Source organism: Oncorhynchus keta, chromosome 36, assembly GCF_023373465.1.
Source record: "Oncorhynchus keta strain PuntledgeMale-10-30-2019 chromosome 36, Oket_V2, whole genome shotgun sequence".
NCBI classification, from domain to species: domain Eukaryota; kingdom Metazoa; phylum Chordata; class Actinopteri; order Salmoniformes; family Salmonidae; genus Oncorhynchus; species Oncorhynchus keta.
Window position 1 is genome coordinate 24,373,682 of NC_068456.1, and position 22,830 is coordinate 24,396,511.

Here is a 22,830-nt window from a genome sequence, read left to right on the forward strand (position 1 = left end):
AATCTTACTAGAGAAACAGAGAGAGCAGACTGCTATCCAATCTTATGAGAGAAACAGAGAGAGCAGACTGCTATCCAATCTTACTAGAGAAACAGAGAGAGCAGACTGCTATCCAATCTTTTTTTGAGAGAAACAGAGAGAGCAGAGTGCTATCCAATCTTACTAGAGAAACAGAGAGAGCAGACTGCTATCCAATCTTATGAGAGAAAAAGAGAGAGCAGAGTGCTATCCAATCTTATGAGAGAAACAGAGAGAGCAGAGTGCTATCCAATCTTACTAGAGAAACAGAGAGAGCAGACTGCTATCCAATCTTATGAGAGAAACAGAGAGAGCAGAGTGCAATCCAATCTTACTAGAGAAACAGAGAGAGCAGAGTGCTATCCAATCTTACTAGAGAAACAGAGAGAGCAGACTGCTATCCAATCTTATGAGAGAAACAGAGAGAGCAGAGTGCTATCCAATCTTACTAGAGAAACAGAGAGAGCAGACTGCTATCCAATCTTATGAGAGAAACAGAGAGAGCAGAGTGCTATCCAATCTTATGAGAGAAACAGAGAGAGCAGAGTGCTATCCAATCTTACTAGAGAAACAGAGAGAGCAGAGTACAATCCAATCTTATGAGAGAAACAGAGAGAGCAGAGTGCTATCCAATCTTATGAGAGAAACAGAGAGAGCAGACTGCTATCCAATCTTATGAGAGAAACAGAGAGAGCAGAGTACAATCCAATCTTACTAGAGAAACAGAGAGAGCAGAGTACAATCCAATCTTATGAGAGAAACAGAGAGAGCAGAGTGCTATCCAATCTTATGAGAGAAACAGAGAGAGCAGACTGCTATCCAATCTTACCAGAGAAACAGAGAGAGCAGAGTACAATCCAATCTTACTAGAGAAACAGAGAGAGCAGAGTACAATCCAATCTTATGAGAGAAACAGAGAGAGCAGAGTGCTATCCAATCTTATGAGAGAAACAGAGAGAGCAGAGTGCTATCCAATCTTATGAGAGAAACAGAGAGAGCAGAGTACAATCCAATCTTACTAGAGAAACAGAGAGAGCAGAGTACAATCCAATCTTACTAGAGAAACAGAGAGAGCAGACTGCTATCCAATCTTATGAGAGAAACAGAGAGAGCAGACTGCTATCCAATCTTATGAGAGAAACAGAGAGAGCAGAGTACAATCCAATCTTACTAGAGAAACAGAGAGAGCAGACTGCTATCCAATCTTACCAGAGAAACAGAGAGAGCAGAGTACAATCCAATCTTACTAGAGAAACAGAGAGAGCAGACTGCTATCCAATCTTACTAGAGAAACAGAGAGAGCAGACTGATATCCAATCTTACCAGAGAAACAGAGAGAGCAGAGTACAATCCAATCTTATGAGAGAAACAGAGAGAGCAGAGTGCTATCCAATCTTATGAGAGAAACAGAGAGAGCAGAGTGCTATCCAATCTTATGAGAGAAACAGAGAGAGCAGAGTACAATCCAATCTTACTAGAGAAACAGAGAGAGCAGAGTACAATCCAATCTTACTAGAGAAACAGAGAGAGCAGACTGCTATCCAATCTTATGAGAGAAACAGAGAGAGCAGACTGCTATCCAATCTTATGAGAGAAACAGAGAGAGCAGACTGCTATCCAATCTTATGAGAGAAACAGAGAGAGCAGAGTACAATCCAATCTTACTAGAGAAACAGAGAGAGCAGAGTACAATCCAATCTTACTAGAGAAACAGAGAGAGCAGACTGCTATCCAATCTTACCAGAGAAACAGAGAGAGCAGAGTACAATCCAATCTTACTAGAGAAACAGAGAGAGCAGAGTACAATCCAATCTTATGAGAGAAACAGAGAGAGCAGAGTGCTATCCAATCTTATGAGAGAAACAGAGAGAGCAGAGTGCTATCCAATCTTATGAGAGAAACAGAGAGAGCAGAGTACAATCCAATCTTACTAGAGAAACAGAGAGAGCAGAGTACAATCCAATCTTACTAGAGAAACAGAGAGAGCAGAGTACAATCCAATCTTATGAGAGAAACAGAGAGAGCAGACTGCTATCCAATCTTATGAGAGAAACAGAGAGAGCAGAGTACAATCCAATCTTACTAGAGAAACAGAGAGAGCAGAGTACAATCCAATCTTACTAGAGAAACAGAGAGAGCAGACTGCTATCCAATCTTACCAGAGAAACAGAGAGAGCAGAGTACAATCCAATCTTACTAGAGAAACAGAGAGAGCAGACTGCTATCCAATCTTACTAGAGAAACAGAGAGAGCAGACTGATATCCAATCTTACCAGAGAAACAGAGAGAGCAGAGTACAATCCAATCTTACTAGAGAAACAGAGAGAGCAGAGTACAATCCAATCTTACTAGAGAAACAGAGAGAGCAGACTGCTATCCAATCTTACTAGAGAAACAGAGAGAGCAGACTGCTATCCAATCTTACTAGAGAAACAGAGAGAGCAGAGTGCTATCCAATCTTATGAGAGAAACAGAGAGAGCAGACTGCTATCCAATCTTACTAGAGAAACAGAGAGAGCAGAGTACAATCCAATCTTATGAGAGAAACAGAGAGAGCAGAGTGCTATCCAATCTTATGAGAGAAACAGAGAGAGCAGAGTACAATCCAATCTTATGAGAGAAACAGAGAGAGCAGACTGCTATCCAATCTTATGAGAGAAACAGAGAGAGCAGACTGCTATCCAATCTTACTAGAGAAACAGAGAGAGCAGAGTACAATCCAATCTTACTAGAGAAACAGAGAGAGCAGAGTACAATCCAATCTTATGAGAGAAACAGAGAGAGCAGAGTGCTATCCAATCTTATGAGAGAAACAGAGAGAGCAGAGTACAATCCAATCTTATGAGAGAAACAGAGAGAGCAGAGTGCTATCCAATCTTACTAGAGAAACAGAGAGAGCAGACTGCTATCCAATCTTACTAGAGAAACAGAGAGAGCAGAGTGCTATCCAATCTTATGAGAGAAACAGAGAGAGCAGACTGCTATCCAATCTTACTAGAGAAACAGAGAGAGCAGAGTACAATCCAATCTTATGAGAGAAACAGAGAGAGCAGACTGCTATCCAATCTTATGAGAGAAACAGAGAGAGCAGACTGCTATCCAATCTTATGAGAGAAACAGAGAGAGCAGACTGCTATCCAATCTTACTAGAGAAACAGAGAGAGCAGAGTGCTATCCAATCTTATGAGAGAAACAGAGAGAGCAGAGTGCTATCCAATCTTATGAGAGAAACAGAGAGAGCAGAGTACAATCCAATCTTATGAGAGAAACAGAGAGAGCAGACTGCTATCCAATCTTATGAGAGAAACAGAGAGAGCAGACTGCTATCCAATCTTACTAGAGAAACAGAGAGAGCAGAGTACAATCCAATCTTACTAGAGAAACAGAGAGAGCAGAGTACAATCCAATCTTATGAGAGAAACAGAGAGAGCAGAGTGCTATCCAATCTTATGAGAGAAACAGAGAGAGCAGAGTACAATCCAATCTTATGAGAGAAACAGAGAGAGCAGAGTACAATCCAATCTTATGAGAGAAACAGAGCGAGCAGACTGCTATCCAATCTTATGAGAGAAACAGAGAGAGCAGACTGCTATCCAATCTTACTAGAGAAACAGAGAGAGCAGAGTACAATCCAATCTTACTAGAGAAACAGAGAGAGCAGAGTACAATCCAATCTTATGAGAGAAACAGAGAGAGCAGAGTGCTATCCAATCTTATGAGAGAAACAGAGAGAGCAGAGTACAATCCAATCTTATGAGAGAAACAGAGCGAGCAGACTGCTATCCAATCTTATGAGAGAAACAGAGAGAGCAGAGTACAATCCAATCTTATGAGAGAAACAGAGCGAGCAGACTGCTATCCAATCTTATGAGAGAAACAGAGAGAGCAGAGTGCTATCCAATCTTACTAGAGAAACAGAGAGAGCAGACTGATATCCAATCTTATGAGAGAAACAGAGAGAGCAGAGTACAATCCAATCTTATGAGAGAAACAGAGAGAGCAGAGTACAATCCAATCTTATGAGAGAAACAGAGAGAGCAGACTGCTATCCAATCTTATGAGAGAAACAGAGAGAGCAGACTGCTATCCAATCTTATGAGAGAAACAGAGAGAGCAGACTGCTATCCAATCTTATGAGAGAAACAGAGAGAGCAGACTGCTATCCAATCTTACTAGAGAAACAGAGAGAGCAGAGTACAATCCAATCTTACTAGAGAAACAGAGAGAGCAGAGTACAATCCAATCTTATGAGAGAAACAGAGAGAGCAGAGTGCTATCCAATCTTATGAGAGAAACAGAGAGAGCAGAGTACAATCCAATCTTATGAGAGAAACAGAGCGAGCAGACTGCTATCCAATCTTATGAGAGAAACAGAGAGAGCAGACTGCTATCCAATCTTATGAGAGAAACAGAGAGAGCAGAGTGCTATCCAATCTTATGAGAGAAACAGAGAGAGCAGAGTGCTATCCAATCTTACTAGAGAAACAGAGAGAGCAGACTGATATCCAATCTTATGAGAGAAACAGAGAGAGCAGAGTACAATCCAATCTTATGAGAGAAACAGAGAGAGCAGAGTACAATCCAATCTTATGAGAGAAACAGAGAGAGCAGACTGCTATCCAATCTTACTAGAGAAACAGAGAGAGCAGACTGCTATCCAATCTTATGAGAGAAACAGAGAGAGCAGAGTACAATCCAATCTTATGAGAGAAACAGAGAGAGCAGACTGCTATCCAATCTTGTGAGAGAAACAGAGAGAGCAGACTGCTATCCAATCTTATGAGAGAAACAGAGAGAGCAGAGTACAATCCAATCTTATGAGAGAAACAGAGAGAGCAGACTGCTATCCAATCTTATGAGAGAAACAGAGAGAGCAGACTGCTATCCAATCTTACTAGAGAAACAGAGAGAGCAGACTGCTATCCAATCTTATGAGAGAAACAGAGAGAGCAGACTGCTATCCAATCTTACTAGAGAAACAGAGAGAGCAGACTGCTATCCAATCTTATGAGAGAAACAGAGAGAGCAGAGTGCTATCCAATCTTACTAGAGAAACAGAGAGAGCAGAGTACAATCCAATCTTACTAGAGAAACAGAGAGAGCAGACTGCTATCCAATCTTACTAGAGAAACAGAGAGAGCAGAGTGCTATCCAATCTTACTAGAGAAACAGAGAGAGCAGAGTGCTATCCAATCTTACTAGAGAAACAGAGAGAGCAGAGTACAATCCAATCTTACTAGAGAAACAGAGAGAGCAGACTGCTATCCAATCTTACTAGAGAAACAGAGAGAGCAGAGTGCTATCCAATCTTACTAGAGAAACAGAGAGAGCAGAGTACAATCCAATCTTATGAGAGAAACAGAGAGAGCAGACTGCTATCCAATCTTATGAGAGAAACAGAGAGAGCAGAGTACAATCCAATCTTACTAGAGAAACAGAGAGAGCAGAGTACAATCCAATCTTATGAGAGAAACAGAGAGAGCAGACTGCCATCCAATCTTATGAGAGAAACAGAGAGAGCAGAGTACAATCCAATCTTACTAGAGAAACAGAGAGAGCAGAGTACAATCCAATCTTACTAGAGAAACAGAGAGAGCAGACTGCTATCCAATCTTACTAGAGAAACAGAGAGAGCAGAGTGCTATCCAATCTTACTAGAGAAACAGAGAGAGCAGAGTACAATCCAATCTTACTAGTGAAACAGAGAGAGCAGAGTACAATCCAATCTTACTAGAGAAACAGAGAGAGCAGAGTACAATCCAATCTTACTAGAGAAACAGAGAGAGCAGAGTACAATCCAATCTTACTAGAGAAACAGAGAGAGCAGACTGCTATCCAATCTTACTAGAGAAACAGAGAGAGCAGAGTGCTATCCAATCTTACTAGAGAAACAGAGAGCAGAGTGCTATCCAATCTTATGAGAGAAACAGAGAGCAGAGTGCTATCCAATCTTACTAGAGAAACAGAGAGAGCAGAGTGCTATCCAATCTTATGAGAGAAACAGAGAGAGCAGAGTACAATCCAATCTTACTAGAGAAACAGAGAGAGCAGAGTACAATCCAATCTTATGAGAGAAACAGAGAGAGCAGACTGCCATCCAATCTTATGAGAGAAACAGAGAGAGCAGAGTACAATCCAATCTTACTAGAGAAACAGAGAGAGCAGAGTACAATCCAATCTTACTAGAGAAACAGAGAGAGCAGACTGCTATCCAATCTTACTAGAGAAACAGAGAGAGCAGAGTGCTATCCAATCTTACTAGAGAAACAGAGAGAGCAGAGTACAATCCAATCTTACTAGTGAAACAGAGAGAGCAGAGTACAATCCAATCTTACTAGAGAAACAGAGAGAGCAGAGTACAATCCAATCTTACTAGAGAAACAGAGAGAGCAGAGTACAATCCAATCTTACTAGAGAAACAGAGAGAGCAGACTGCTATCCAATCTTACTAGAGAAACAGAGAGAGCAGAGTGCTATCCAATCTTACTAGAGAAACAGAGAGAGCAGAGTGCTATCCAATCTTATGAGAGAAACAGAGAGAGCAGAGTGCTATCCAATCTTACTAGAGAAACAGAGAGAGCAGAGTGCTATCCAATCTTATGAGAGAAACAGAGAGAGCAGAGTACAATCCAATCTTACTAGAGAAACAGAGAGAGCAGAGTACAATCCAATCTTATGAGAGAAACAGAGAGAGCAGACTGCCATCCAATCTTATGAGAGAAACAGAGAGAGCAGAGTACAATCCAATCTTACTAGAGAAACAGAGAGAGCAGAGTACAATCCAATCTTACTAGAGAAACAGAGAGAGCAGACTGCTATCCAATCTTACTAGAGAAACAGAGAGAGCAGAGTGCTATCCAATCTTACTAGAGAAACAGAGAGAGCAGAGTACAATCCAATCTTACTAGTGAAACAGAGAGAGCAGAGTACAATCCAATCTTACTAGAGAAACAGAGAGAGCAGAGTACAATCCAATCTTACTAGAGAAACAGAGAGAGCAGAGTACAATCCAATCTTACTAGAGAAACAGAGAGAGCAGACTGCTATCCAATCTTACTAGAGAAACAGAGAGAGCAGAGTGCTATCCAATCTTACTAGAGAAACAGAGAGAGCAGAGTGCTATCCAATCTTATGAGAGAAACAGAGAGAGCAGAGTGCTATCCAATCTTACTAGAGAAACAGAGAGAGCAGAGTGCTATCCAATCTTACTAGAGAAACAGAGAGAGCAGAGTGCTATCCAATCTTACTAGAGAAACAGAGAGAGCAGAGTGCTATCCAATCTTACTAGAGAAACAGAGAGAGCAGACTGCTATCCAATCTTATGAGAGAAACAGAGAGAGAGCTATTTATAAGAGCTACAGTATTTATAAGAGCTACAGTATTTATAAGAGCTATTTATAAGAGCTAGGTAACTGAGTGAGCCATTTGGATAATGGGAATGTAAATATTAATGACAATTGTTTTATATACAGTTTATCTGATGATCGCTGGAGAGAAATGTGAAACCAGTCACACGGCAGTAAACTAAAGCATATCAACATATCACCTGTTCCACAGTGATGTCTATGAAATGCTGGCCTTATAATTTGCAGATATGAAATGTGGAGACACAAGCTATTAGCTTCTGTAGCCATACGCAAATGACAGTATAGTGCCAAAGTTGACTTCATATTGATTTGTAGAATGTTTTAATGACAGTAAATGCCCAGACCTTTCACTCTATTTGTACCATTGGTTTGGTGTTAAATTATTTGCCACTATCAGTAGCCACTGTCCGTTATACCAACATACATTTAGAACTGTCACTGGCAGTTTCCTCACATGTTGCACCATTACATTACATCGTTAGTTGACCTTTCTTTCCTCTGTCACGTTCATGTGGTTGTTCAGGATCACTAGCAATAGTGGTCATATTAGGCTAACGTATTAGGTTGAGACATGTATCCTATTTCACTCATCATGGAACGCAGACCATATTTAGCAGTTTAAACCTGGAGTCTGGCGCACAGTTCAAAGATGACTGGACCATTGTCATCACAGTCCATTGATTAGTGAGGATTATTAGGGTAGATTTATAGGACTACTGGTCGAACCCTATTCTACACTTTTCTCACCTTCCAATATTTCATGGATTGAACTTGTATATGACAACTTTCAGGACGAATAAAAACACTGTATTTTTGAGTCACTAATATATGTTGTGCATAAAGGCTCTCCAAACCTGTTTTTTATTATTCATAAATACTTTCCTAACCGTAAATAATATAGAAGATCAGAGTATTTTTAAATCTACCAGTTGGTGCTGAAAAGGAGATGAATATGAGTGTATTTACATGGCTTTCTTTCATCTAACCTTCTCTCTGTATATTCTACTATTCTGAACCTTCTCTCTGTATATTCTACTATTATGAACCTTCTCTCTGTATATTCTACTATTATGAACCTTCTCTCTGTATATTCTACTATTCTGAACCTTCTCTCTGTATATTCTACTATTATGAACCTTCTCTCTGTATATTCTACTATTCTGAACCTTCTCTCTGTATATTCTACTATTCTGAACCTTCTCTCTGTATATTCTACTATTCTGAACCTTCTCTCTGTATATTCTACTATTCTGAACCTTCTCTCTGTATATTCTACTATTCTGAACCTTCTCTCTGTATATTCTACTATTCTGAACCTTCTCTCTGTATATTCTACTATTCTGAACCTTCTCTCTGTATATTCTACTATTCTGAACCTTCTCTCTGTTTATTCTACTATTCTGAACCTTCTCTGTATATTTGAGTGAGCCTGTCAAGAAAATGCTCATTAAAGATACACCTTATTTAAAGGGATGGTTTTAGATTAATGTACAGAAAACCCTATTGAATGAAAACTCCATCTGTTGGCCAGAAAGTGGGAGGATTTTCAACAGTTGAATATAATTTATTCCTCACACAAGCGAACCATGCCTGCAAAGCCTGTTACTCTCCTGCATACGAATACCAACAAGTCTGAATACCAAGTGGGTAGGAAAGGCGTACATTTCCAAGTCTGAAACAGACCTTATGTGTTCAGATGGAATTAGAGGCCTTTCATGTGCGAGGCCCGCTTCCACGGACATTGGTTGGAATAATGGAGTGGAGCTAGAGTGCTGAATAAGCTGCAAACGCACAGCCTTTTATGGAAACAAGGAAAACAAGGAAAACCTGATGTTCCCAGTTCCTTTAGATCATTCCTGAAAGGAAAAGCAATAGAGGAGACCAAGGCTAACTCCATACATAATGGGAATGAAATCTAGTTCGCCATCCCAGAATAGCCTGTTTGCTATTGATTGAGTAGGAATTTGCATGATACTGCCGATAAGCGGTGCATGGGCAGTCAGTCAGACAGTCAGTCAGGCAGTCAGTCAGGCAGTCAGTCAGGCAGTCAGTCAGGCAGTCACAGCATTGGATGGAAACACAACATAGTGGCAGAGATAAAGTAGGGGGTTAAGACACAGTGTGTTGCATTGCGTGATACAGTTGTTAAAGCTTCATGGCACATGGTCCCCCTTCACTTCATGATACTTACATGTCCATTACTGACAGAATGATGACTACATCAACACTGTTATACAATACAGAGGAAGAGGAGAGAGATATGGCACGAGAAGGGGGGTGGGGGGCAAATGGGAGTGGAGAGGGAGACAGTGAAAGACAGAAGAAGGGAGGGAAGGATGGAGGGAAAGGAAACAAGTCGAGGGAGAAGAGCTCTCTGCACAGATGGTGTGTGAAACCTGTTAAGAGGACTGATGTCTGTCAGTGAGAGCTGCTTCTGTAAGCCTATAGATATTGACCACACCTCTCCACTCCTCTCCTTTTTGTTCTCTCCTTACTGTACATGTCCATCTCCTCTCCTAATGTGTCTGCTCCTCTCCTCTCCTTACATCTCCCCTACCCTTACATTTCCTTTATCTCCCCTAACCTTACATTTCTTTTATCTCCCCTACCCTTACATTTCCTTTATCTCCCCTACCCTTACATTTCTTTTATCTCCCCTACCCTTACATTTCCTTTATCTCCCCTACCCTTACATTTCCTTTCCTCTCCTCTCCTTACATTTCCTTTATCTCCCCTCCCTCATTTCCTTATCTCCTCTACCCTCTACATCTCCTTTATCTCCTCTCCTCTACATCTCCTTCCTCTCCCTCCCTTACATTTCCTTTATCCCCTACTCCTCTCATTGCCTTTTCTCCTCTCCTTACATTTCTTTCATCTCTCCTCTCCTATATTTCTCCTCACCTCTCACCTCTCCTTATTTCTTTTATCTTCCCTACCCTTACATTTATTTATCTCCTCCCTCTCCTCTCCTCTCCTCTCCTCTCCCTCCCTTACCTCTCTTTTGCCTCCCTACCCTCTCCTTGCCTTTTTCCTCTCCTTATTTCTCCTCACCTCTCTCCTCTCCTTATTTCTCCTCACCTCTCTCCTCTCCTTATTTCTCCTCTCCTCTCTCCTCTCCTTATTTCTCCTCTCCTCTCCTCTCCTCTCCTCTCCTCTCCTCTCCTCTCCTCTCCTCTCCTCTCCTCTCCTCTCCTCTCCTTGCCTCTCTCCTCTCCTTGCCTTTTTCCTCTCCTTATTTCTCCTCACCTCTCTCCTCTCCTTATTTCTCCTCACCTCTCTCCTCTCCTTATTTCTCCTCACCTCTCACCTCTCCTTATTTCTCCTCTCCTCTCTCCTCTCCTTATTTCTCCTCACCTCTCACCTCTCCTTATTTCTCCTCTCCTCTCCCTCATGCACATGCATACAGTACAGTACACCCACCGGTTATCTAGCTAGCAGATGAATATAAGATGGCCCTGTTATTCAACCCTTCAGCAGTATTCTGCATCATCTCTCCTGGACATGGCGACAGATACTGTATGAGCCACTCTTCTTTTCACTTGATGCTCAATTCCAGTCCCAACAACAACAGCAATGCATCAGCAGCCTGCTGGAAATGTCAATCATTCTCTGGGGCTGGAGACAGGACCTTTTAAATAATACAATTTAGCTAAGCAAACTAAATGATCACTTACGTAACTCCAGTGAATGTGAGTTTGCTGTCTGTTCAGAGGCACTCACAGTTCATAACAATACTGTAAGTGGACTGTTTTGGGGTAATGTCAACTCATCCCTGTCAAACTCAACACAGTGAGACAGGGGAGGGGATCAAATTCACAGTGTTAGTTCATACATTGCCACATCAGTTGCATTATATAATGTCAGCATCACTGTATATAATATTCACAGTACTGAGCATCACATGTCCCAGAAAGGATAAGCACATTGAGCAGGTTAGACATGAGTCAAATTAGGTAATTTCTCCATACAGTGAGACAGACAGACAGACAGACAGACAGACAGACAGACAGACAGACAGACAGACAGACAGACAGACAGACAGACAGACAGACAGACAGACAGACAGACAGACAGACAGACAGACAGACAGACAGACAGACAGACAGACAGACAGACAGACAGACAGACAGACAGAAGGAGGGATACAGCTGGATCCCCAGAACTCAGCCACGTCAATGACCGTGTAAATACATAGAGAGAATCCCCTGTCTCAAGGGACAGTGTGTGTAGTGTCAGCTGCTCCTGACAGGCAAACTGTCTCAATACACCTCCTGTGTGTAGGGGGTTAAGACAAAGGAAAAGATAAATAATGTTATTGGCAGAGAGGTTCGGGACTCTCTTATTGGTCTATTAACCAATTAAGTGCATGGTGATGTCACCATGGAAGGCAAAAACTCCATCCCACCAAAACAGGCTGAAATGTCAGGCAGTCTTTTCAAACAGGTCTTAATCTAAAAGGGCGTTATCATCATTCTACTGTATTATTCCACCTCATGTTTTGAACTCTCTCTCTGTCTCTGTCTCTCTGCTCTCTCTCTCCGCTCTCTCTCTCTCTCTCTCATGCTCTCTCTCGTCTCTCTCTCTCTCATGCTCTCTCTCTGCTCTCTCTCTCATGCTCTCTCTCTCTCTCTCTCCGTCTCTCTCTCTCTCTCATGCTCTCTCTCATGCTCTCTCTCTCGCTCTCTCTCTCTCTCTCTCTCTCTCTCTCTCTCTCTCTCTCTCATGCTCTCTCTCCGTCTCTCCGTCTCTCTCTCTCTCATGCTCTCTCTCGCTCTCTCATGCTCTCTCTCTCTCTCTCATGCTCTCTCTCCCTCTCTCATGCTCTCTCTCCGTCTCTCCGTCTCTCTCTCTCTCTCATGCTCTCTCTCTCATGTTTTCCTCTCTCAGCCTCGTCTTACACTTCCTTGGTTTATCTCTCTCTCTGCCTCTCTCTCTGCCTCTCTCTCTCTCTTTCTCTGTCTATAGTTTGTTATAAAGCTGCACTTTAGGGAATAATCTTTGACTTTGAGTGGCACACTTTAAGTGACTTAATTAAATCTAAACTAGTTTCCACTCAAGGCAACAATGCTGTCAAAGTCCCATTAAGAGGGGCAGAGATAAGAGCACTTAAACATTGACGTGGTTTGTTTAGGTGATCATTCATTAGTCATCCTCTCTCTCCCCCAGCCTGAAGACTGAAGACAAGAGCTGAATCTACAACATGGGAAGTTACTGAATCCAGCCATATAGGAGATGTTAGAGGGAGGGTGAGAGGAGGGAGAGGGGAGAGGAGAGAGATGGGAGAGGAGAGAGGAGGGAGAGGGGAGAGGAGCGAGAGGGGAGAGGGAGCGAGAGGGGAGAGGAGGGAGAGGGAAGAGGAGGGAGAGGGGAGAGGAGGGAGAGGAGAGAGGAGGGAGAGGAGAGAGGAGGGAGAGGGGAGAGGAGGGAGACGGGAGAGGGGAGAGAGGAGAGAGGAGGGAGAGGGGAGAGGGCAAAGGAGGGAGAGGAGAGAGAGGAGAGAGGAGGGAGAGGGGAGAGGAGGGAGAGGGGAGAGGAGGGAGATGAGTACACTGAGAGAGGAGAGAGGAGGGAGAGGGGAAAGGGGAGAGGAGGGAGAGGAGAGAGGAGTGAGAGAGAATGGAGGGAGAGAGAATGGAGAGAGAGAGAGAGAGAGAGAGAGAGAGAGAGAGAGAGAGAGAGAGAGAGAGAGAGAGAGAGAGAGAGAGAGAGAGAGAGAGAGAGAGAGAGAGAGAGAGAGAGAGAGAGAGAACGATTGCTGCAGAGTGCCTATGAGATAGTGGAATGGGGTCACCTTTGCACCTGTGAGTACAAACAGATGAGTCACAGTGTATCTCTGAGGGATTAGCCACAGATTGCTTTAGTAATGTGCTGCAGTGTACTGTACATTTGAGTGTAAAAACAGGTCATGTTGGGCCCATTGGTGGTGGTCTGGTGGACAAGGTGAGTTAGCCTACATCAAGTATTTACTTTGTGAGGCGCTAACTCTGTTCAGCATAAATCCAACTCATTTCTATTCATGACTATGGTAGCCTATAGTCCTTTAGCTCAGTGTCTACATCGATGGGATGGGGATTAATGTTCCCTTTATAGAGAGGGGGGTCAGCCAGTCTCCCAGCTCTCTGTGTAAACTACCTCCCATAAGACCACCAGGAGACTAAAGCCCAGTTAATACCTGGAGACGCTCAGTTTTACATTTACATTTACATTTAAGTCATTTCAAAAATGACAGTACTGCAGCTATTCTTCACTATAGACATGAGCAAAATAATATTTGTTTTAGAGACGCTCTTATCCAGAGCGACTTACAAATTGGTGCATACACCTTATGACAACCAGTGGAACAGCCACTTGCATCTAAATCTTGTTGGGGGTGAGAAGGATTACTTACCCTTACTTACCCTATCCTAGGTATTCCTTGAAGAGGTGGGGTTTCAGGTGTCTCCGGAAGGTGGTGATTGACTCCGCTGTCCTGGCGTCGTGAGGGAGTTTGTTCCACCATTGGGGGCCAGAGCAGTGAACAGTTTTGACTGGGCTGAGCGGGAACTGTACTTCCTCAGTGGTAGGGGGCGAGCAGGCCAGAGGTGGATGAACGCAGTGCCCTTGTTTGGGTGTAGGGCCTGATCAGAGCCTGGAGGTACTGAGGTGCCGTTCCCCTCACAGCTCCGAAAAAAAAGGCGAGCACCATGGTCTTGTAGCGGATGCTTTGAGCTTCAACTGGAAGCCAGTGGAGAGAGCGGAGGAGCGGGGTGACGTGAGAGAACTTGGGAAGGTTGAACACCAGACGGGCTGACACCCTGAGACAGTGAATGGATGATTTAACATGGTCCCCTGGACACCCTGAGACTGGATGATTTAACATGGTCCCCTGGACACCCCTGAGACGGCGTTCTGGATGAGTTGTAGGGGTTTAATGGCACAGGCAGGGAGCCCAGCCAACAGCGAGTTGCAGTAATCAAGACGGGAGATGACAAGTGCCTGGATTAGGACCTGCGCCGCTTCCTGTGTGAGGCAGGGTCGTACTCTGCGGATGTTGTAGAGCATGAACCTACAGGAACGGGACACCGCCTTGATGTTAGTTGAGAACGTCAGGGTGTTGTCCAGGATCACGCCAAGGTTCACACACAAACAACCAGGCCGTTCAAAAATGACAGTACTGCAGCTATTCTTCACTATAGACATGAGGGTTGTAGAAATACTGAAGCATGGTTGCAAAATAATATTTGTTTTAGAGAACCACACAACATAAATCCATAAAGTCCTTCCCAGTTCCACTAGGCTCTCTCTATGAACAGCATTGACGTCATATCTCTCTCTCTCTCTCACACACACACACACACACACACACACACACACACACACACACACACACACACACACACACACACACACACACACACACACACACACACACACACACACACACACACACACACACACACACACACAGGGGCCAGGGAGGGGCCTGACCTACTCTGGTGTGTAACTGCTATATGTCTGTCTGTTCACACATTCAAACATTAACCCACAACTATCAACTATGTTTACACAAACCATGCGTAATTGCCCTGTTTATAACCTGGTTATAACCTGGTTATAACCTGGTTATAACATGAAAGAGCAGAGAAGGACAGAGAAAGACCCAGCAGCGACAGAGAAAAAAAGAGACTGTAGTACGACACACAAACTGTGTGTGTTTGTGTGTTTGTGTGTGTGTTTGTGTTGCCCACTACAGAGAGCCCTTTGCCACAGCAGGAACATCAGTCTACCCACTGCAGTGACTCACAGGGCCTTAACATGCTTCTGATGCACTGTCAGAGAGAGCGTGAGAAAGAAAGAAAGAGAGAGAGAGAAAGAGAGATACATAATCTCTACAGAATAATGCAAAAGGGTATCGTCACAGCCCTACTAATGACGCAGCGGAGACAATCATTCTCATTGCGCCCTCATCCCATTATCCACTGGAGTCCCTCTCTGGCCAGGCCTCCTCCATGCCCATATGATTGGAAGGGCTACTGATAAATCAGACAAATAATCCCTTCCTATTGGCTAAAACAGGGGATCAGCGTGCATGATCAGCGCTCACTCCATTTGATCATTCCTATTGGAGTACAGGTAGTAGTTTTTCCATTTGGTGTCTGAACATTGTCCTCTGCACACCCTGAGACAGTGAATGGATGATTTAACATGGTCCCCTGGACACCTTGAGACAGTGAATGGATGATTTAACATGGTCCCCTGGACACCCTGAGACAGTGAATGGATGATTTAACATGGTCCCCTGGACACCCTGAGACAGTGAATGGATGATTTAACATGGTCCCCTGGACACCCTGAGACAGTGAATGGATGATTTAACATGGTCCTCTGCACACCCTGAGACAGTGAATTGATGATTTAACATGGTCCCCTGGACACCCTGAGACAGTGAATGGATGATTTAACATGGTCCTCTGCACACCCTGAGACAGTGAATGGATGATTTAACATGGTCCCCTGGACACCCTGAGACAGTGAATGGATGATTTAACATGGTCCTCTGCACACCCTGAGACAGTGAATGGATGACTTAACACGGTCCTCTGCACACCCTGAGACAGTGAATGGATGATTTAACACAGTCCCCTGGACACCCTGAGACAGTGAATGGATGATTTAACACGGTCCCCTGGACACATTTACATTTAAGTCATTTAACAGACGCTCTGAGACAGTGAATGGATGATTTAACACGGTCCTCTGGACACTCTGAGACAGTGAATGTATGATTTAACACGGTCCCCTGGACACCCTGAGACAGTGAATGGATGATTTAACACGGTCCCCTGGACACTCTGAGACAGTGAATGGATGATTTAACACGGTCCCCTGGACACTCTGAGACAGTGAATGTATGATTTAACACGGTCCCCTGGACACTCTGAGACAGTGAATGGATGATTTAACACAGTCCCCTGGACACTCTGAGACAGTGAATGGATGATTTAACACAGTCCCCTGGACACCCTGAGACAGTGAATGTATGATTTAACACAGTCCCCTGGACACTCTGAGACAGTGAATGGATGATTTAACACGGTCCCCTGGACACCATGAGACAGTGAATGGATGATTTAACACAGTCCCCTGGACACCCTGAGACAGTGAATGGATGATTTAACACGGTCCCCTGGACACATTTACATTTAAGTCATTTAACAGACGCTCTGAGACAGTGAATGGATGATTTAACACGGTCCTCTGGACACTCTGAGACAGTGAATGGATGATTTAACACGGTCCCCTGGACACCCTGAGACAGTGAATGGATGATTTAACACGGTCCCCTGGACACTCTGAGACAGTGAATGTATGATTTAACACGGTCCCCTGGACACTCTGAGACAGTGAATGTATGATTTAACACGGTCCCCTGGACACCCTGAGACAGTGAATGGATGATTTAACACAGTCCCCTGGACACTCTGAGACAGTGAATGGATGATTTAACACAGTCCCCTGGACACCCTGAGACAGTGAATGTATGATTTAACACGGTCCCCTGGACACTCTGAGACAGTGAATGGATGATTTAACACGGTCCCCTGGACACCATGAGACAGTGAATGGATGATTTAACACAGTCCCCTGGACACCCTGAGACAGTGAATGTATGATTTAACACGGTCCCCTGGACACTCTGAGACAGTGAATGGATGATTTAACACGGTCCCCTGGACACCATGAGACAGTGAATGGATGATTTAACACAGTCCCCTGGACACTCTGAGACAGTGAATGGATGATTTAACACGGTCCCCTGGACACTCTGAGACAGTGAACGGATGATTTAACACAGTCCCCTGGACACTCTGAGACAGTGAATGGATGATTTAACACGGTCCCCTGGACACTCTGAGACAGTGAATGGATGATTTAACACGGTCCCCTGGACACCCTGAGACAGTGAACGGATGATTTAACACAGTCCCCTGGACACTCTGAGACAGTGAATGGATGATTTAACACGGTCCCCTGGACACCCTGAGACAGTGAACGGATGATTTAACACAGTCCCCTGGACACTCTCGAGTCTGATTTCCATTCATCCTCTGAGGAAGCATGTGTGTGAGAGTTGTAAATCACAGGGGACAACGTAGGCTGCCTTGTCAGGCAGAAAAAAAGTGTGGAAAGTTCACACAATCAGATTTTCTTTCTGCAACATGCCAGTAACTTACATTAAAGGCATGTTCGCATGTCAAACATGACTGATTGTCCATAGACCTCCTTGTGAATGTGCATTATATCTTGTCTTGTAACATGTTATGGCCATCCATAGTTTTTGATCATGTCATCTACTGTAATCTCATCACACACCACTACATCTCTCGTGAGCACTGGCCTCTGTCACAAGAGACTGAGTTTACTCATAGCAGGAACAATTTTTATTTATTTTACCTTTATTTAACTAGGCAAGTCAGTTAAGAACAAATTCTCATTTTCAATGACGGCCTAGGAACAGTGGGTTAACTGCCTGTTCAGGGGCAGAACAACAGATTTGTACCTTGTCAGCTTGGGGATTTGAACTTGCAACCTTCCGGTTACTAGTCCAACGCCCTAACCACTAGGCTACCCTGCCAATGGACTGGCCTAGCACGAATCCACTAGTAAGTGAGTCAAGTCTACATGAGGGACTTGACTGGGTCCAGAGCTCTATTCACAACTCTGTGATTTCTCAACAACTTTCCATTTGGGGACCGCCTTTATGTTCTAACATGGAGAAAGGCAAGAAGAGGACTCTGGGTAATACTGGGTGAATTCAGATGTGGATGTGATGAAGATAAAGGGGAAGAGAAAAAAATACAATTCAGAGCCTGACACCAGGATCTCTCCCTCTCCCTCTCCCTCCTTGTATATAGTATATATATATATATATATATATATATATATATATAGTATATACCCCTACCGGGAAACAAGATGAGAACAAGTCAGTGAAGCAGGCATTAGTATAGACACCCACTCTGGAGTCAGGTTGCTCCCACTCAGGCGAATGCACACAGCTGTGGCTGTCAAGCCATAGAGACTGATGCTAACGCTATCATTACTGTACTGCTAGCACAGTTAGCTCATGTGCTGCACTACCAACCAGACCAGCACACCACAAAGCCCGGAACAATTAATGTGTGAAGGGGTGAATTATGGGGTGAATGTCTAACAGACATGGTTGGAAACAGAAAAGTAACAATAAGAGGTAGGTATTTCAAATTCAGGTGATACTGATAGATATTATTTTTCTCTCTCTCTCTCTCTCTCTCTCTCTCTCTCTCTCTCTCTCTCTCTGTCTCTGTCTCTCTCTCTCTCTCTCTCTCTCTCTCTCTCTCTCTAAAAATCTCTCTGGAGATGTTTCTCTCTCTGTTCTGTCTCTCTCTGGGGAAGATGTTTTCTCTCTCTCTCTCTCTCTCTCTCTCTCTCTTTCTCTCTCTCTATTTTCTCTCTTTAAATCTCTTCTCTCTCTCTCTCTCTCTCTCTCTCTCTCTCTCTCTCTCTCAGATATTCTGCCACTGTGTACTCTCTGTTTAGGGCCAGAACCATCCCACTTTGCTCTATTTTTTGGTTAATTCTTTCCAATGTGTCAAGTAATTATATTTTTGTTTTCTCAAAATTGGGTTTCTCTTTCTCTCTCTCTCCCCTCTCTCCTTACCCCCCCTCTCTCGCCTTCTCTCCCCCCTCTCTCTCCCCACTGGGCACACGCTGGTTGAATCAATGCTATTTCATTTCAATGAAATTACGTGGACTAGACGTTGAATTGAAGTCAATGACCAATGAGTCTTTTTTCTCCATATCCCTTCTCAGCTGGTTTACTAGAGGGGGAAGGAGGGATAAAAGTGAGAGTTTGACGGCTATGTTGGCGCTGTGCTCTCCTGTGCCAATGTCCCAGTGTTTGGAGATGTCATGGTTTCACCATGGTTTCACTAAATAGCTTTCAGCTGCCCAGTTGGACACAACGCTACATTCATGGTGCAGAGAGGGAAGAAGCAGGGGTAAAGGAGGGAAAACGGTGGTCTTCCTGCTGTTCTCCGAAGCTGGGCTTGGACCAGGGTAACACAGGCTTATAAGGCCAGGATTTACGGGACGGAATTATTGTGGCTTCATAAAGCATCTTCTTTCCCCATACGCTGCCACACTCCTGACATGGAACAATCTGGAACAATCTCACAACCCTGCCGTTGAAAGAAAAGAGAGAAAAGCTTGTCTTGTGCTCCTGTGACTCAACTAGACTTAATGGTTTCTGTCTCCATACACGCTCTCTATCCCCTTCAGTGGGCTACAGATTTATCCACTGAATGATTCACACGGCAAAACACTTCTTCTACTCTCACTCTCTCTGTCTTATCACTGAAATGGAAGACAATGGCATGTGCAGAACAGCCTGTCGCTGTGTGTGACCTCTCTAGGGGAAAAAGACAGGGTCCTTCCACAGGCTCCAGAATCAGTGCTGACAGACAGGGACCGGGAGAACAAGAGACAGTCTATCATCCTTTCCTAACCTTGTCAAGTCCCCCAATTGTGTCTCCCTCTCATAGCTGAAGTTTAGTTTAACCCTTGGGTGGCCAGTGAGTGTCACAGACCAGGATAGGAGTGGAAGAGGTGAATCTGCATTGATCATGTACTGTAAAGTAGAACATTTACATTTTAGTATTATCCACAGCAACTTATAGGAGCAATTAGGGTTAAGTGCCTTTCTCAAGGGCACATCAACAGAGTTTTCACCTAGTTGACCTGGGGATTCAAACCAGCAACCTTTCGGATACTAGCCCAATGCTCTTAAGCTCTAGGCTACCTGCTGCCATACTAATATGTGCTTAGAGCTGTGGTCAGTGAGTGAACAGAACAGTGTGTGTGTCTCTGTTGACTAGGCAGCCGCTGAGCAGGTTATTGAGGCAGCCATGCCAAACTCCCTTACTTACTCACAGGGTGACTACTGCACATTCACCGCGACCAATGCTGTTTACACACACACATACCGTGTCAACACACACTTGCATACCTACATGAGCAGGCGAACCCACTGAAAGTGTTCATACATGTATCACTTTCTTAGAGTTTATATGTGACCCACCGAAATAGTGTGGAACAAAGTGAATGCTAGAGTTAGCCACCGATGACTGTGAGTGTTAGTGACCGAGACTTGGTTGTTGCATTCATGAATTTTCCATCCTGAAGCCTTCACCAAGTGACAGCCTAAGTGAATGTGTTTGATTGAAAGTAAACCCTTCGTGACAATACATGAGATGTTTCAGAAGGCCTTTAGTTACGGCCAGGTGTTCCCCCAACATTGTGGTCTGAAAATCCTCATGGGCCATATCAGACCTGCAAAGTCCCAATATACTAGCTCGTAGTAATTTGAAATTCCTTGGAATCCAATCATAGGGAGGATATTCAAATATTTTCATCACCCACAATCTGAGTTTAGAATGACTGTTATGATGAATAACTTTTTAACCAAGACGACCTAAACCATCTGAATTGGAACAATAATCTCAATATCACACTCAAACCATTCTAAAAATACAACTACAACAAAGCATGTGGGAAATATGATATTGAGACCACTCACATGTGCTTTTCACTCTGAGAGAGTTAACAGAAATGAACTCAACACAGTCGAGTAACAACAACACCATGTGGTGTTGATTCCACTGTGATTCATTTCAATCCCACTGGTGTTAACCGCACTAGAATCAACATTTAGATATAACACTCACAACTAGGCTTGGGAGGTATACCGTATATACCATGTACCAGGGTATTTGGAAATAGCCACAGGATGGTTTTTCAATACCGTTTTTCAATGAATTGTAATATTTGTAGCTGCTTTTTAAGTAACTACCTGCAGTCAACTTGCGCAATATGTTACGCGATTCACCTTCATTTCACCTGTCACAGGATGTGACATTATGAGGCTTACTGTAGTTCCCCAGAACGGTTCAGACAGTACAACAGGAGAAAGCAGGAGCAGGTGAGTTCAGCTGTTTATTGATAGGGGTCACATTTTATATTGAAAGTCAACAGTGTTGTCTTGCTTCAATAGAGTGTTCAGGGATGTGCAACTCTAGTTTTCCTTCACAGAAAATACATTGATGCAACACATTCGGTAGAAAATAGATACATTTTCATCAAATGACAACAGAAGTGTAACACTATTTGGCTGTCAGCCACACAAGGAAATTAGCTTGCAATGAACAAGCTAGGTCTTTTCTCCAAAAACGATATGGGTCCATCCTATTTCTGCTGTTTATCATAGAAAGAATGTAGCCAGCTACATTTCCTAATGTTTTGCTTAATGTTAATCTAGCATTTTACCTGAGAAAAGTAGTCTGGCTCCACCAAGAAAAGTACTGGGGAAAAGTAGTCTGGCTACACCAAGAAAAGTACTGGAGAAAAGTAGTCTGGCTACACCAAGAAAAGTACTGTAGAAAAGTAGTATGGCTACACCAAGAAAAGTACTGGAGAAAAGTAGTCTGGCTACACCAAGAAAAGTACTGGAGAAAAGTAGTCTGGCTGCACCAAGAAAAGTACTGGAGAAAAGTAGTCTGGCTACACCAAGAAAAGTACTGTAGAAAAGTAGTCTGGCTACACCAAGAAAAGTACTGGAGAAAAGTAGCTCCACATCAGTCAGAGTGCTGTCTGCTGACAGAATGATGGAGAAAAGTAGCTACACATCAGTCAGAGTGCTGTCTGCTGATAGAATGATGGAGAAAAGTAGCTCCACATCAGTCAAAGCGCTGTCTGCTGATAGAATGATGGAGAAAAGTAGCTCCACATCAGTCAAAGCGCTGTCTGCTGATAGAATGATGGAGAAAAGTAGCTCCACATCAGTCAAAGCGCTGTCTGCTGATAGAATGATGGAGAAAAGTAGCTCCACATCAGTCAGAGTGCTGTCTGCTGATAGAATGATGGAGAAAAGTAGCTCCACATCAGTCAGAGTGCTGTCTGCTGATAGAATGATGGAGAAAAGTAGCTCCACATCAGTCAAAGCGCTGTCTGCTGATAGAATGATGGAGAAAAGTAGCTCCACATCAGTCAAAGCGCTGTCTGCTGATAGAATGATGGAGAAAAGTAGCTCCACATCAGTCAAAGCGCTGTCTGCTGATAGAATGATGGAGAAAAGTAGCTCCACATCAGTCAGAGTCCTGTCTGCTGATAGAATGATGGAGAAAAGTAGCTCCACATCAGTCAGAGTGCTGTCTGCTGATAGAATGATGGAGAAATCAGTCAAAGTGCTGTCTGCTCCACATCAGTCAGAGTGCTGTCTGCTGATAGAATGATGGAGAAAAGTAGCTCCACATCAGTCAAAGCGCTGTCTGCTGATAGAATGATGGAGAAAAGTAGCTCCACATCAGTCAGAGTGCTGTCTGCTGATAGAATGATGGAGAAAAGTAGCTACACATCAGTCAGAGTGCTG